The sequence below is a fragment of the Triturus cristatus genome, chromosome 6, assembly GCF_964204655.1.
Source record: "Triturus cristatus chromosome 6, aTriCri1.1, whole genome shotgun sequence".
Lineage (NCBI taxonomy): Eukaryota > Metazoa > Chordata > Amphibia > Caudata > Salamandridae > Triturus > Triturus cristatus.
The window spans coordinates 545,440,678-545,453,112 of record NC_140589.1 but is presented as its reverse complement, the minus strand read 5'-3'; positions in this window follow the sequence as shown (position 1 = coordinate 545,453,112).

Below are 12,435 nucleotides of genomic sequence, written 5' to 3'. Positions count from 1 at the left end.
AGCCCTTGGTTCAGAGTTGTGCCTTTCAGTTAAATGGTGTAAATCCATTTAGTAGTTCATGAGAAAATCAGAAGTAAAATCACATATATATCTGGGCGCAGCCTAACCACACATCTCATCGTGAGATCTGATTGGCTGTCAGCACTTCATCTAAGAAGTGTTGGCAGCCATCTTGGGACCAATATACATGATAGCACCTCATTAAAAAGCATTGCAGTTAATAGAAGGTTTTAAGACTTTAGTTACATTATAAATCATTTGTTGATGGTACCATACTCATTTTAGGAACTGTGATGTGTTCTAAGGTGATTTTACCATGTGAAAAAGCCGTCTGCTGGGATATCATGAATCATGTTTGAGAGAAAACTATTTTCTCATGCTTTTCCCACAGAGGTTTGGAAGGTGATCTATAAGCTAAACTGAGAGCATATTTTCTGTAAATTCACATTATCTTTCCCAGTCATGTGAGAATGAAGTCTGACATTCTCAGTAAAACATGTACATCCAACAAGGGCAGAGACTGTCAGTTGATTCCTTTGTGTTCTACTGCAGCTTCCCAGAGTGTTCTAAAGAACAACTAGAGAGCTAACAGTCCTACTTATGACAAATGTAGTGCACACCTGAAGCCATCTTGAGTGGAATAAAGTGGTACCTATTAAAATATTTAATTTAAAAAGGAACACAATGAGGGGGTTCATTTTGCCATAGAAAGTATGATTAGTGCTGCAGAAAGAAAAATGAGGGCATATTTTGACTTCTCAAATCCTCTTCTATTTCATTAAAACATTCTGACATGCAGACTGAAACATGCACTTTGAATACCAGCAGCAGACTTCCCTGGTGAGCAATAGCTTTACTACAGTGAGCAACTAGAGTGCCAACATTTAGAATTTATGGCAAATGTGGGACACATCTGAATGCCTTCTTGATGGAACCAAAGTAAAAAACTGAAAGTATTTCCTACTGAGGAGACTGCAGTAAATGAGGAAATTAGGAAACTTCATAACAAATAAGTCTCCCAAGATGGCCATCAGAGACAAAAGAGCCCAAATATAGCACAAATATCACCCATATGTAGCCCAACTATAGCCCAATGACAGAATGTTCCAGAGTGTTCTTAAGAACAACTATAGCGCTTACTGTCTTACTTATGACAAAAGTATGGTACACCTGAAGCCATCTTGATTGGAATAAACTGGTAACACTTAAAACATTTAATTTAAAAAGGAACACAATGAAGGGGTTCATTTTGCCATAGTAATTATGATTGGTGCTGAAGAAAGAATAATTAGGGCACATTTTGAGTGACTTCTAAAATCCTCTTCTATTTCATTAAACAATTCTGACATGCAGACTGAAACATGCACTTTTAATACCAGCAGCACACTTCCATGGTGAGCAGTAGCTTTACTACAGTTATCTAATGAGCAACTAGAGTGCTAACATTCAGAATTGATGGCAAATGTGTGACATATCTGAATACCTTCTTGATGGAATCAAAGTAAAAAACTGAAAGCATTTCCTACTGAGGGGACTGCAGTAAATGAGGAAATTAGGAAACTTCATAACAAAAAAAATCTCCCAAGACGGCTACCACAGACAAAAGAGCCCAAATGCAGCACAAATATCACCCAGATGTAGCCCAATGACAGAAGTGGGTAAAACACTTTATTTTTTGTGTTTTTATAGTTTTATTTAGTGCAGACTTATCAGGTATTGGAGTGCTTTACATGAGCATTGGTTATATCACACAAGAACAAATTCATTTTGGTTGTAGACATGGGGAGATTAAGTGATTTGACCAGAATCACAGAATGTCGAGCTTAAGCAGAAACTCCAACCTGGTTCCCCAGTTGCAAAGTCTGCAGCTCTGGCAGTAACACCACATCCTCTACCCTATGTGCAACATTTAATCAAGTGGTCAACTGGATAAAAAAACATAAGGAAAACAAATAATTTAAAAGTGCTTTGTCGCTATTTGAAAACTCAGAAAAAATGTCCTCATTTTAGTTTTTTAGAGCACTAACCATAATTTTGATGCAATTAAGACCCTCTCAGTGGAAAGTGGAAAGGGGGGCAGGGGCAACAAACCAACAATACAGGACTGGCAAGAGAGGCTGTGACAATATAATAGACCATTGTGGGCAGAAGGAAGAGGCAATGGTAGTACAACCATACATGCCAACAGACCCGATTCAGCCAGGAAACGTCCAATGTTTTTAAGCTCAAATGGGCTTTATTTGATCTGTCTCCTGTCTACAATCTCCTCTTTTTCAATGTAACTCAAAGGGGAAAATCAATACCCCAGTTCTTTTTTAAAATCTCCCTCTTACCAAGTTCAAAATGTTCACAAGTATGGTACATTGGATCATGGAAGCTCTACAGTTCTACAGTTTGCTGTGCTGTTACCTGGAAGGAGGATTCGCTGCTGCAGAAGGGAGGACCCAGTCAACACCTTGCGGAACCCGCTTCGCGGGTCCCGCATCGCCAAGGTCGCCAAGCCGAGTGTTGTTACCTGCAGGGTGTGTGCGCGAGTGACAGGGCTGCGAGCGCTGGGAACCGGGACTCACTCTCCCAGGAGCCCCGGCGATCCCGAGGCCAAGTCACCTGGCCCGCTCTCCCTGACCGCCCCGCCCTGCAAATCAGCTGAAAAGGAGCCCGCCCAAGCGGGAAACCGGGAAGCTCTACAGTTCTACAGTTTGCTGTGCTGTTACCTGGAAGGAGGATTCGCTGCTGCAGAAGGGAGGACCCAGTCAACACCTCGCGGAACCCGCTTCGCGGGTCCCGCATCGCCAAGGTCGCCAAGCCGAGTGTTGTTACCTGCAGGGTGTGTGCGCGAGTGACAGGGCTGCGAGCGCTGGGAACCGGGACTCACTCTCCCAGGAGCCCCGGCGATCCCGAGGCCAAGTCACCTGGCCCGCTCTCCCTGACCGCCCCGCCCTGCAAATCAGCTGAAAAGGAGCCCGCCCAAGCGGGAAACCGGGAAGCTCTACAGTTCTACAGTTTGCTGTGCTGTTACCTGGAAGGAGGATTCGCTGCTGCAGAAGGGAGGACCCAGTCAACACCTCGCGGAACCCGCTTCGCGGGTCCCGCATCGCCAAGGTCGCCAAGCCGAGTGTTGTTACCTGCAGGGTGTGTGCGCGAGTGACAGGGCTGCGAGCGCTGGGAACCGGGACTCACTCTCCCAGGAGCCCCGGCGATCCCGAGGCCAAGTCACCTGGCCCGCTCTCCCTGACCGCCCCGCCCTGCAAATCAGCTGAAAAGGAGCCCGCCCAAGCGGGAAACTGGGAAGCTCTACAGTTCTACAGTTTGCTGTGCTGTTACCTGGAAGGAGGATTCGCTGCTGCAGAAGGGAGGACCCAGTCAACACCTCGCGGAACCCGCTTCGCGGGTCCCGCATCGCCAAGGTCGCCAAGCCGAGTGTTGTTACCTGCAGGGTGTGTGCGCGAGTGACAGGGCTGCGAGCGCTGGGAACCGGGACTCACTCTCCCAGGAGCCCCGGCGATCCCGAGGCCAAGTCACCTGGCCCGCTCTCCCTGACCGCCCCGCCCCTCATGTTCCTCCTAACCAACGCCTACAAGAAGTGACGTGCCTCGCTGCGCGGGAGCGCGCGGGAGTGCCCGGGGCTAAGCCCGGGCAAAGGGCGGGCCCTCTGTGGCCCTCAGAGGCACGAGAAGGCGAGGCGAGGCCACCCCCCTAAGGTTCGCCGTCTGGGATTAGTAAGGTACAGAACTCTATTAACCCTCATTACCCCCAGGTCTTCTGCCATCTGCCTGTGGATCCTGACACATACCTTGGTCAATTGGCTCGGTCGTTTGTAAGAGGTAGGCATTATGGTAAGGAAAAAGCCCGCATCTGCTGCGACGGAGCCCCTCAACACAATGCTCTCATATGTGGTTCAAAAAGTCAATAAGATCAACAATGAGAGGAGGCAATCGCTAGGCTTGAGCCAATCACCAGTTCTTCCGTTAGAAAGCCCGCCCGCAAGGGCATCTACTCCAGAGTTACTGACCACACCGCCAGATCTTCCCCAGTCGAATAGCCTAGTTCATATCCCACAAGACTTGGCCAGCGATGCAGAAGATCCTCATGTTTTGGTTAACTCGTCGGCCAATAACGGCAATACCTCAGAGCATAATCACCAGTCATTTTCCATCGAGGAAGTACCGTCACCGGGGCAGCCAGTTCCACGGCCAGTGAGAACCTGTAGAAAATCTCACTCAAAGAGAGGGGGGAAACAACAAGGCAGGAGAAAGGCAGCTACACCACCCCCAAGATGTGAAGGGCAACAAATTGACTTTGATGCCGATGCAGAATCCAGACGTATTGTTGATGATGAACTCTTTAATCGGATCCAAGATATGATTGATATAAAAATTAGGACAATCATCAAGCCCTTGATTGGTAAACTGGATAAATTAACTTCGGAGGTTAAGAAGGCGGGGGTTGCACAAAGTAATCTGGTGGTAGAGGTGGCCAATCTATCTGCTCTTGTCACAAAATTGGCATCGGGAGCCGTAGAGGCTCTACCAAATGAGAGTGTCCCACAGCCTACACTGCCAGAGGGGCCCTTAGCAGTAGCTTCAACTCTATTAACGGCTCCCAGTCAGGACCTAGCAGGCGGAGCCGCGCCGACATCATCATCAGGGGACATAATTGGGACAATACATGAGGATATATCAGCCCAATTTATTTTGGAAGCCTCCCCAGTTGTGCTAGTACTAGCAAATGTCCCAGTCTTAGCACAAAACAAAATAGAATCGAAACAGGACTTGAAGGATAAAGCTCTTCATTGGCTTACTACAAACATGACCATGGCCCCCCAAGGGATGGATAGTTTAGCAAGGGATATTGTTATGACCAGGAGGGTACCTTGGATTGGGTCCAATCCCAAAAAATTTAAGGGGGACTGTGTGATTATAAACTTTGCCAACACAGAGGTCCTCCCAAAAATTTTGAATAACATCTTCCCACCCCAAAGGCGAAGCGGCTCTATAGTCCCGCTCACCCTAAAATTCTTCTATAGTGAGGCTCAGCTCCCTACCTTTTCTAACCCTACTAGAGTTAGGAGAGCGAATAACGCCCCAAACTGGGAAGGCGGTTTTAGACATAGATTCCCCAACGAGCGCCCTGGGCCTATATTTAACTTTGAGCACGGAAGATCTAACCACGCGCATGAGTCAAATTTGTGGCCTCCCATGCCACCAGACCCTGCCGTTAATGGTTGGGGCCCGGGTTGGATGGGCCAAGATCCCATTGGGCGAATCAATAGGTTTGTACCATGGGCGAGAAACGATTACTTTCCGATACGCCCAAATACCCCTTTACCTATGTGGAACATCGCAGCTATGGGTCAAGGTCAGGCAGCTACCCCTTTTGATTGGGGGGGCGGATTGGGGAATAGGTATGCTCCCTTAGCGGATCTAAACAACTGCGATTGACTTAAACCTTGCAATGTCCGAGCAAGTGAGTCCATAACTAGACCCGAAATAAACCTTAGCCAGTGTTACACCAATGACGGTCTCCGCCTGCTTACATTTTATGAAACACCTGAGAGTTATGTCCCGTTGGACAACCCTGGGCTATCATACCAGGGGGAGGGTTGCATAGCGTCAACCCTGAACATCGTTCCAACACAGAACGCACCTGAGGTAGCTCAGAACAAGGCGGTCAGATCCTTAAGCTTAGCTGAGGGGTGTTTGTTGGGGGAAAAAGAGCTGAGGTTACCTACCAACGCCTGTAAAATTATAACATGGAACATAGCTGGCTCATCTGCAAAACGACAGGACAAAGCATGTGTGAGCTTTATTTCTAAGCAACATATAATTGCCCTGCAAGAAACGTGGGACATATCGGCTAATTTCTGGTGGGATGGATTCACCTGCTTCTCTATCCCTGCAGTCCCTAGCCGCATGGGCAGAGCTAAAGGAGGTTTGGCCATTATGTTTTCTCTAGATCTGAAGGGCACCTATAGGCAGATAAATACAGATTCCGTAAACATCCTAATGGTTGAAAGGACGACTAGTAACAATTGTAGGACGATATATATTAATTTTTACAACTCTAGGAACAGCGAACACAGTGGGAGTAATGTCGCTAACCTAGATAATATCTTAAATAAAGTGTCTCAGAATATCTATTTAGTTTATGAGTTTATCCTATTAGGAGATTTTAATATTCATCTATGTAACCTGGGTTGTATGGGAAGAGGTGACAATGTAACTGAGGGGGGCGAGGAGGCCCCTCGGGGCCCCCACTTTGAACACTCTACAGAGGGGCTTGAGTTAGAAGAATTATTAGCAAACCATGACCTTTATGAACCCGATAAGGGCGTTAGGGCGCCAACCTACATTGGCAGTCACCATGGCTCAGTGATAGACTACATCTTTGTTTCACAAGGTATTTTAAACCGGTCTATGGTCTATTGTACAGTCATAATACCCTACAGTGACCACAACCCTGTACTACTTGAAGTGGCCTGGGGTGGCCAGATGGGAGCACCGCCAAAAGTACTTAAACCAGCACACCCCCTGAAACCCTGCGACCAAGACAGACGACTGAAATGGGCCAAAGTGATCCCGGATAATTTCTATGAAATAAATTTTCCAAAAATAAAGGACAAAGTGGCCATCTGTCAAAAATCGGGGGCGCAAGGTAAAGAAATTATAGAGGCTTTTGAGGAAATTTGTGGCCAGGTGGCTAAGGATCTTTTAGTCAAGCCAAAAAAAGGATTTTCTGGAACAAAACGTTGGTTTGATTCTGCTTGTTCAAAAGCGCACAGAGCATTGTTGACAGCGTTAAAAACCTCTCCCAGGGCTGGGGAGGATATTGTTAGATTAAGGAAACGCTACAAGGTTGCCATTAAGAACCGCAAAGAATCCCTTAAACGCGAAGCATGGGAAAATCTCCTCTCAGCTGCAGTACTGAAGGACAGTAAAAGATTCTGGGAGATCATTAGACAACCGTTATTTTCTGAAGACAATAATGCTCTTATGGACTGTGTGATCACCGACGACAAATGGCTAAACCACTTCAAAAATGTATATGAGGGTGGGTCCAAAGGAACTGCAGATGTTTCAGTACCTGCTATAGTGGCAGACCCGTTGGTCTTCAACCCCGAAGAAGTAGAAAAAGCCCTGATGGCTACAACAAGACATAAAGCTCCCGGCCCTGACGGTGTTCCCGCTGATTTTTTCATGTACTCTCCCAAATTGTGGTCGGCGGTATTGTCGAAAGTGTTTAACGCAGCCAACAACCATGTACCCAGTTCTTGGGCCACATCCACCATAGTCCCTATCTATAAAAATAAAGGCCAGCGAGATGATCCCGCCTCCTATAGGCCCATATCTCTTTTGGACTCAACGGTAAAAATATTAGGCAGAGTTCTTCTAGCCAGACTTAATGACAACGTTGAGAGCCGTGGAGGGTTGTCTGAACTACAATATGGATTCAGAGAAAAAAAGGGGACGATCGAACAATGTATAAACTTACATCTATTAATTTCTAAATATACAGTGGCAAAGGAGGGCTCCATGTTCCTTGCATTTATGGACCTCTCCTCTGCCTTTGATCTGGTGAATAGGTCGAAATTGTGGCAGTTATTGTTGGAGATGGGCATTGATGAGTCTTTGGTTGTGTTTATGGCTAAACTGCACCAGGAGCTTTTTGCAGCTGTCCGAGTCACAAATGATGGCAGACGTACCCCCCTGTTTAAATCCCTTAAGGGGGTGCGGCAAGGCTGTATTCTAGCCCCTGTATTATTCACCATCTACATCAACAGGCTGGGCAGTCACCTGCAGGGACAGGCAGCCGACGTTCCGCATGCAGGAGATGTCAAAATTCCAGCGCTCCTGTATGCGGACGATGCAGTGCTGATAGCCCGCACTGGGGTAGGCCTACAGCATCTCCTGGACGCTTTTGGTAGCTTCATGGAGATGCTGGACCTTAAGGTCAATGCCTCTAAATCACACACGATGGTCATGGGGCGTGAATGCAACAAAAAAAGACACAAAACATTTTTTTGCAGGGGAGTCCCTGTCACCAACGTGTCCACATTTCCATATTTGGGGGTAATATTTGACCAGAAAGGAACTTGGGGCCCTCAGATAAGAGCAAAAAGATTGGCGGTAATAAGATCCTCCTCAGCGGTTTTGGGCTTTGCTGGGAAGCTAGGGGCTAGGCCCATGCAAGCCCTTCTGAAAATCTACAAGAGCAAACCAGTGGCCATAGCGGCCTATGGTTCCCAACTGTGGGGTTACGTAAACCTGGATCCAATTCAGAGAGCAGAAAATAGATTCATTAGATCCTTGCTCTCAGTCCCGCAATCCACCCCAACGTATTCCATCCATAAGGAGGTGGGTCTGCCCTATCTGTCTGATACCCTGAGTCTTGCTCCGCTAACTTTGTGGCTGAAATTGTGGACAAATGATGACCTACCTCTGAACCACAAGATTTTGCACGATGTCTTATCCTTGGATAAATACACCAGTATCCCTTGGTTGGCATATGTAGCTAAAACCCTTGCAGATCTGGGTCGCCCAGATCTTTTTTCATCTCCGGAAAATATTAGGAGACAGGACATAGTAACCATCAAAGAGTTATTTAGGGATAGGCAGGAAGCACGGAGGGAGGATCTCGAAGTGTTGAAACCCGCAGTAAGGGCACATAACCTCCTGGTTTGTACACCCTCACTCGCCCCCTACTTGAACTTTGTCACATTCCCATATCACAGGTTTTTATTATCAAAGTTCCGATTTAATTTGATACATTTTTATCTAGGTTCATTTAAGACCTGGCAGAAGCCTGAGCAGGCCCCACCGTGCTGCTGCGACAATTTTTCGGTGCAGGATACTCTGCACTTTGTTATGTTTTGTAGTATATACCATGAGCAGAGAAAGAAATATTTGTTGCCTATTTTGAAAAAAGCTGGTTTTGTCCAAGTAAGACCAGCCCTGCTCTTTCTACAACTACTACCTAACATACATGTTACTTTTTGTATGGCAAACTTTCTGGTAGCCGCAATGCGGGCGAAACCTGTTAGCCATAGCTTACTTTAAAACTTCTCTTGTTGTTTGAGCATGTTTACGTGATAGATTTGTATAGAAATATTTTATCCATGTCTAAAATTTTTCTTCTGTTTGTTTATTAGGTTTTTTTGTGTGGGAAATGTAAATAGATGTATAGTAGGCGTTCTTTGTATGACTTGTAATAAGTCGAATAAAGATATTCTGACTGACTGGATCATGGAAGGCAGGAGGAATTGGCGTAGGGACATGGACTCGGATAACAGAGGACAGGAGGGACATGGAGAGGTGCACCAAACTGACCCTACAGGGCAGGCATCAGGGTTTGCAGCAGCACAATACACCACACAGGGCATGCAGGATGGGAGTGCAGCACAACAATCCATAGAAAGCAATAGGGAGGGGACTGAACCATGCACATGGACAACAGAGAAGAGAGGGGAAAGAGGCAATGGTAGCTAGCTGACCATAATGGACAGACAGGAGAGAAAGCTGCAACATAACAGACCATAAAGGGAAGGAGGGACGGATCAGGGGCATTACAATGGAACAGACCAGCCAGGAGGGAGGGAATAGGGGTGTGCACATGGAAACAGAGGGCTGGGGGCAAGGGGGCCGGGCAGGAGCAGCAAGATGACCATGGAGGTCAGGCAGGATGGGCACTAGAAGCAAGACACACCATGGAGAGCAACAGTGAGACTATGATGGCATACACACAGACCATGGAGGGAAGGTGGTAGGGGGTCATAATCTCACTTTTATTCAGGAAGAAGAGGACGTTTGTGACTGTGACTCCGTGCTCACTTGGCAGAAACACCCCCTGACCCTCCACCCCATCGCAAAATGTAATACCCGTGAAAAGGGTAGCTGAACGCAGTGTTATAAAGAATATAGTCCTGAGAGCACGATTGAAAATGAAAACTAGATATAGTGTATGGTATAAACTATACACCAAAAGTGTGATATAAGATGAACCAGGTGGTGAAATATGATATGCAATACATTGTGCTCAATGACAGATTCATTGGAGAGCACGAGATAACACAGGCACTAGTGAGTGCTATGTGATATGCACCTTGGAGTATAATATGCACAGGGCAGTGTTGTGTAACCTAACTAGTCTCTAAAGTTGTAATATAAAATATGTGCTGGGGAGTGTAACGTTGCATATGCACTGTGACAAAGATATGGATCCCAGATTGTAATATGTATGGCATAGCGCTGTGCGTTATAACATAGGCATCGAGGAAGGCACGTTAGATGGGGACATATAACTCGTGCGAAGGCAAGTGTGGCATGACATAATCACGGGGTGGTGTTACAGTGCACATGGGCTAGAGAGTGTCATAGCATACGCACTAGCTGGTGGAATACAACACAGAGGTGTGTGGCACTCGGCAGGTACTGGTGGGTGTAACACAGCATTTGGCTCAGCGAAGAGCACGCTGTGATTCTCAAGTGATGTTCGTCTCCTTTCTGGAGAGTAAAATAAAAAGTATTACACATCCGGCGGTGGATGTGTGTTTTATCAACCGTGAGAAGGGTTTCTTGCATAGTTTTGGTCGAATTTTTGTCAAATCCCCTTTGAATGGCTTGGAGTGCATGTGTATTAAATGTGCCCGTCAATAGCTACCCATGTTTGTATAAATAAACAACAAGGGTGTCTACTTGGAGAGTACCCACCGGCGGGAGCGCTGGGATTAGGCACGGTAGGGCGACAGACACGTCAGAGCTTTACTAGCGGTGTAAATACATTCCATGTGGATTCATTGTATGCATAGTCGCCTTTTAATGAATATCACGCAAATCGTCATGGTGATAGGTACGTATGGTTGGTCCAGCATGTCCTAGGTGTTTCTATAAATATATTTAAAAAAATAATAATAAAAAACAAAGGCCGGCCCCGGGGGATGGGGTCCCTGGGGCCATAAGTGGCCTGAGGAGGGGGGCAACGCAGCCCTCAAAGAATTGTTTTTAAAAAAGGCCATGCCCCGGCGGTTGGGGTTCCCGGGGCCAATTAAGGCCTCAGGAGGGGGGCCACGTGGCCCCCTTCCAAATTTTTTTTTTCTAAAAAAAAGAATTAGGGGGCTGACCCTGGGGGATGGGGTCAATTAGAAAAAGAAGGGGGACTACACAGCCCCCTTCTTAAAAAAATAAATAAATAAAAGACTGTCATCGCGCCGGAGGCCACGCCCCCTCCTTGCAGCACTTTGCAAACACACCCCCTGGTGAGTTATAAGTTGGGGAATTAATTCCCCTTCAATACTGAGGGACCCTGAGGGCCAACTAGCCCAACAGGTATCTCGAGTGTGTGCCAGGGAGCTGCGTTGCAGACAAGTGTTCTGAGGCCACGCCCCTTTTTACACCTCTCTGCTAGGCAGTTCTGTGGCGCTTACTGGAGGTACCTAGTGGTCTAGTTTGACCCTAGGGACCCTTAGGATTCAAGGGGACTTAATCTCTCAACTTAGAACGGCCACAGGGCGCGTTTACACAGTGGTGAATGGAGGGGACGGGGCCTGAGGTGACATGTGCAAACACGCCCTGTGGCACATTTTAAGTTGGGGAAATAATTCCCTTTCAATCCTGAGGGACCCTGGGGGCCAACTAGCCCACCAGGTGCTTCCATTTTGGGCCTCTAGCTAACCTTCACGCGCAGTCCTTCTTCTACCTTGTTCTGGCACATACTGCTGTGAGCCGTCGTCCTCATAGGCAACATGCGGATCTGAACACTTGTGGCACCAGGTAAGGGTTTCTCTAATGCTGTTAGAGCTTAACTGCCAAGCTATCTGAGTCAGGTGAGTCTGTAGACTCTCCCGCTCATAACCATATTATAAGGTTTCCCCTATGTGCTGCATAAATATTGTCTGTCAAGCCTTGACCAACCTTAGTTTTTTTTTACCGGCCAGCCCGGTAGTTCATTTTACTGCCCTTCTGTAAATGAAAGTTAATAAGCAAAACATTTGTCACACCACATATAATTTTCTATTAATCCCGGCTCAACTTACAGCTTATAAGCACTCCGTTTTTATGATTTTTATGATTGAATCAGCTCACTCAGGACTCCATATATCTGCCAATTGGTATGACTATTAGGGTCAATCCACTTATTTTCAAAACGGCATTCATAATATTGTGCCTTCTTTGTTTCCACGGGGATCTGTTATTCTGAGCCATACATAGTTGGCAGCATAATTCTCTGATAACGATCTCATCTTATGACTAAGATATACATCTTGTCAGCATCATTGGATAAGTACCCTACTGCGTGTGACGGTTATATGATTTTCAATTTGGTGAATGCCTGATATTTATGCATACTACGTTCTACTCACACAGAGGGAATACTGTTCCTTGATTTCGAATCACTTCATACAGTGACTACTCTACACTTAATTTTATATATACCTAGAAG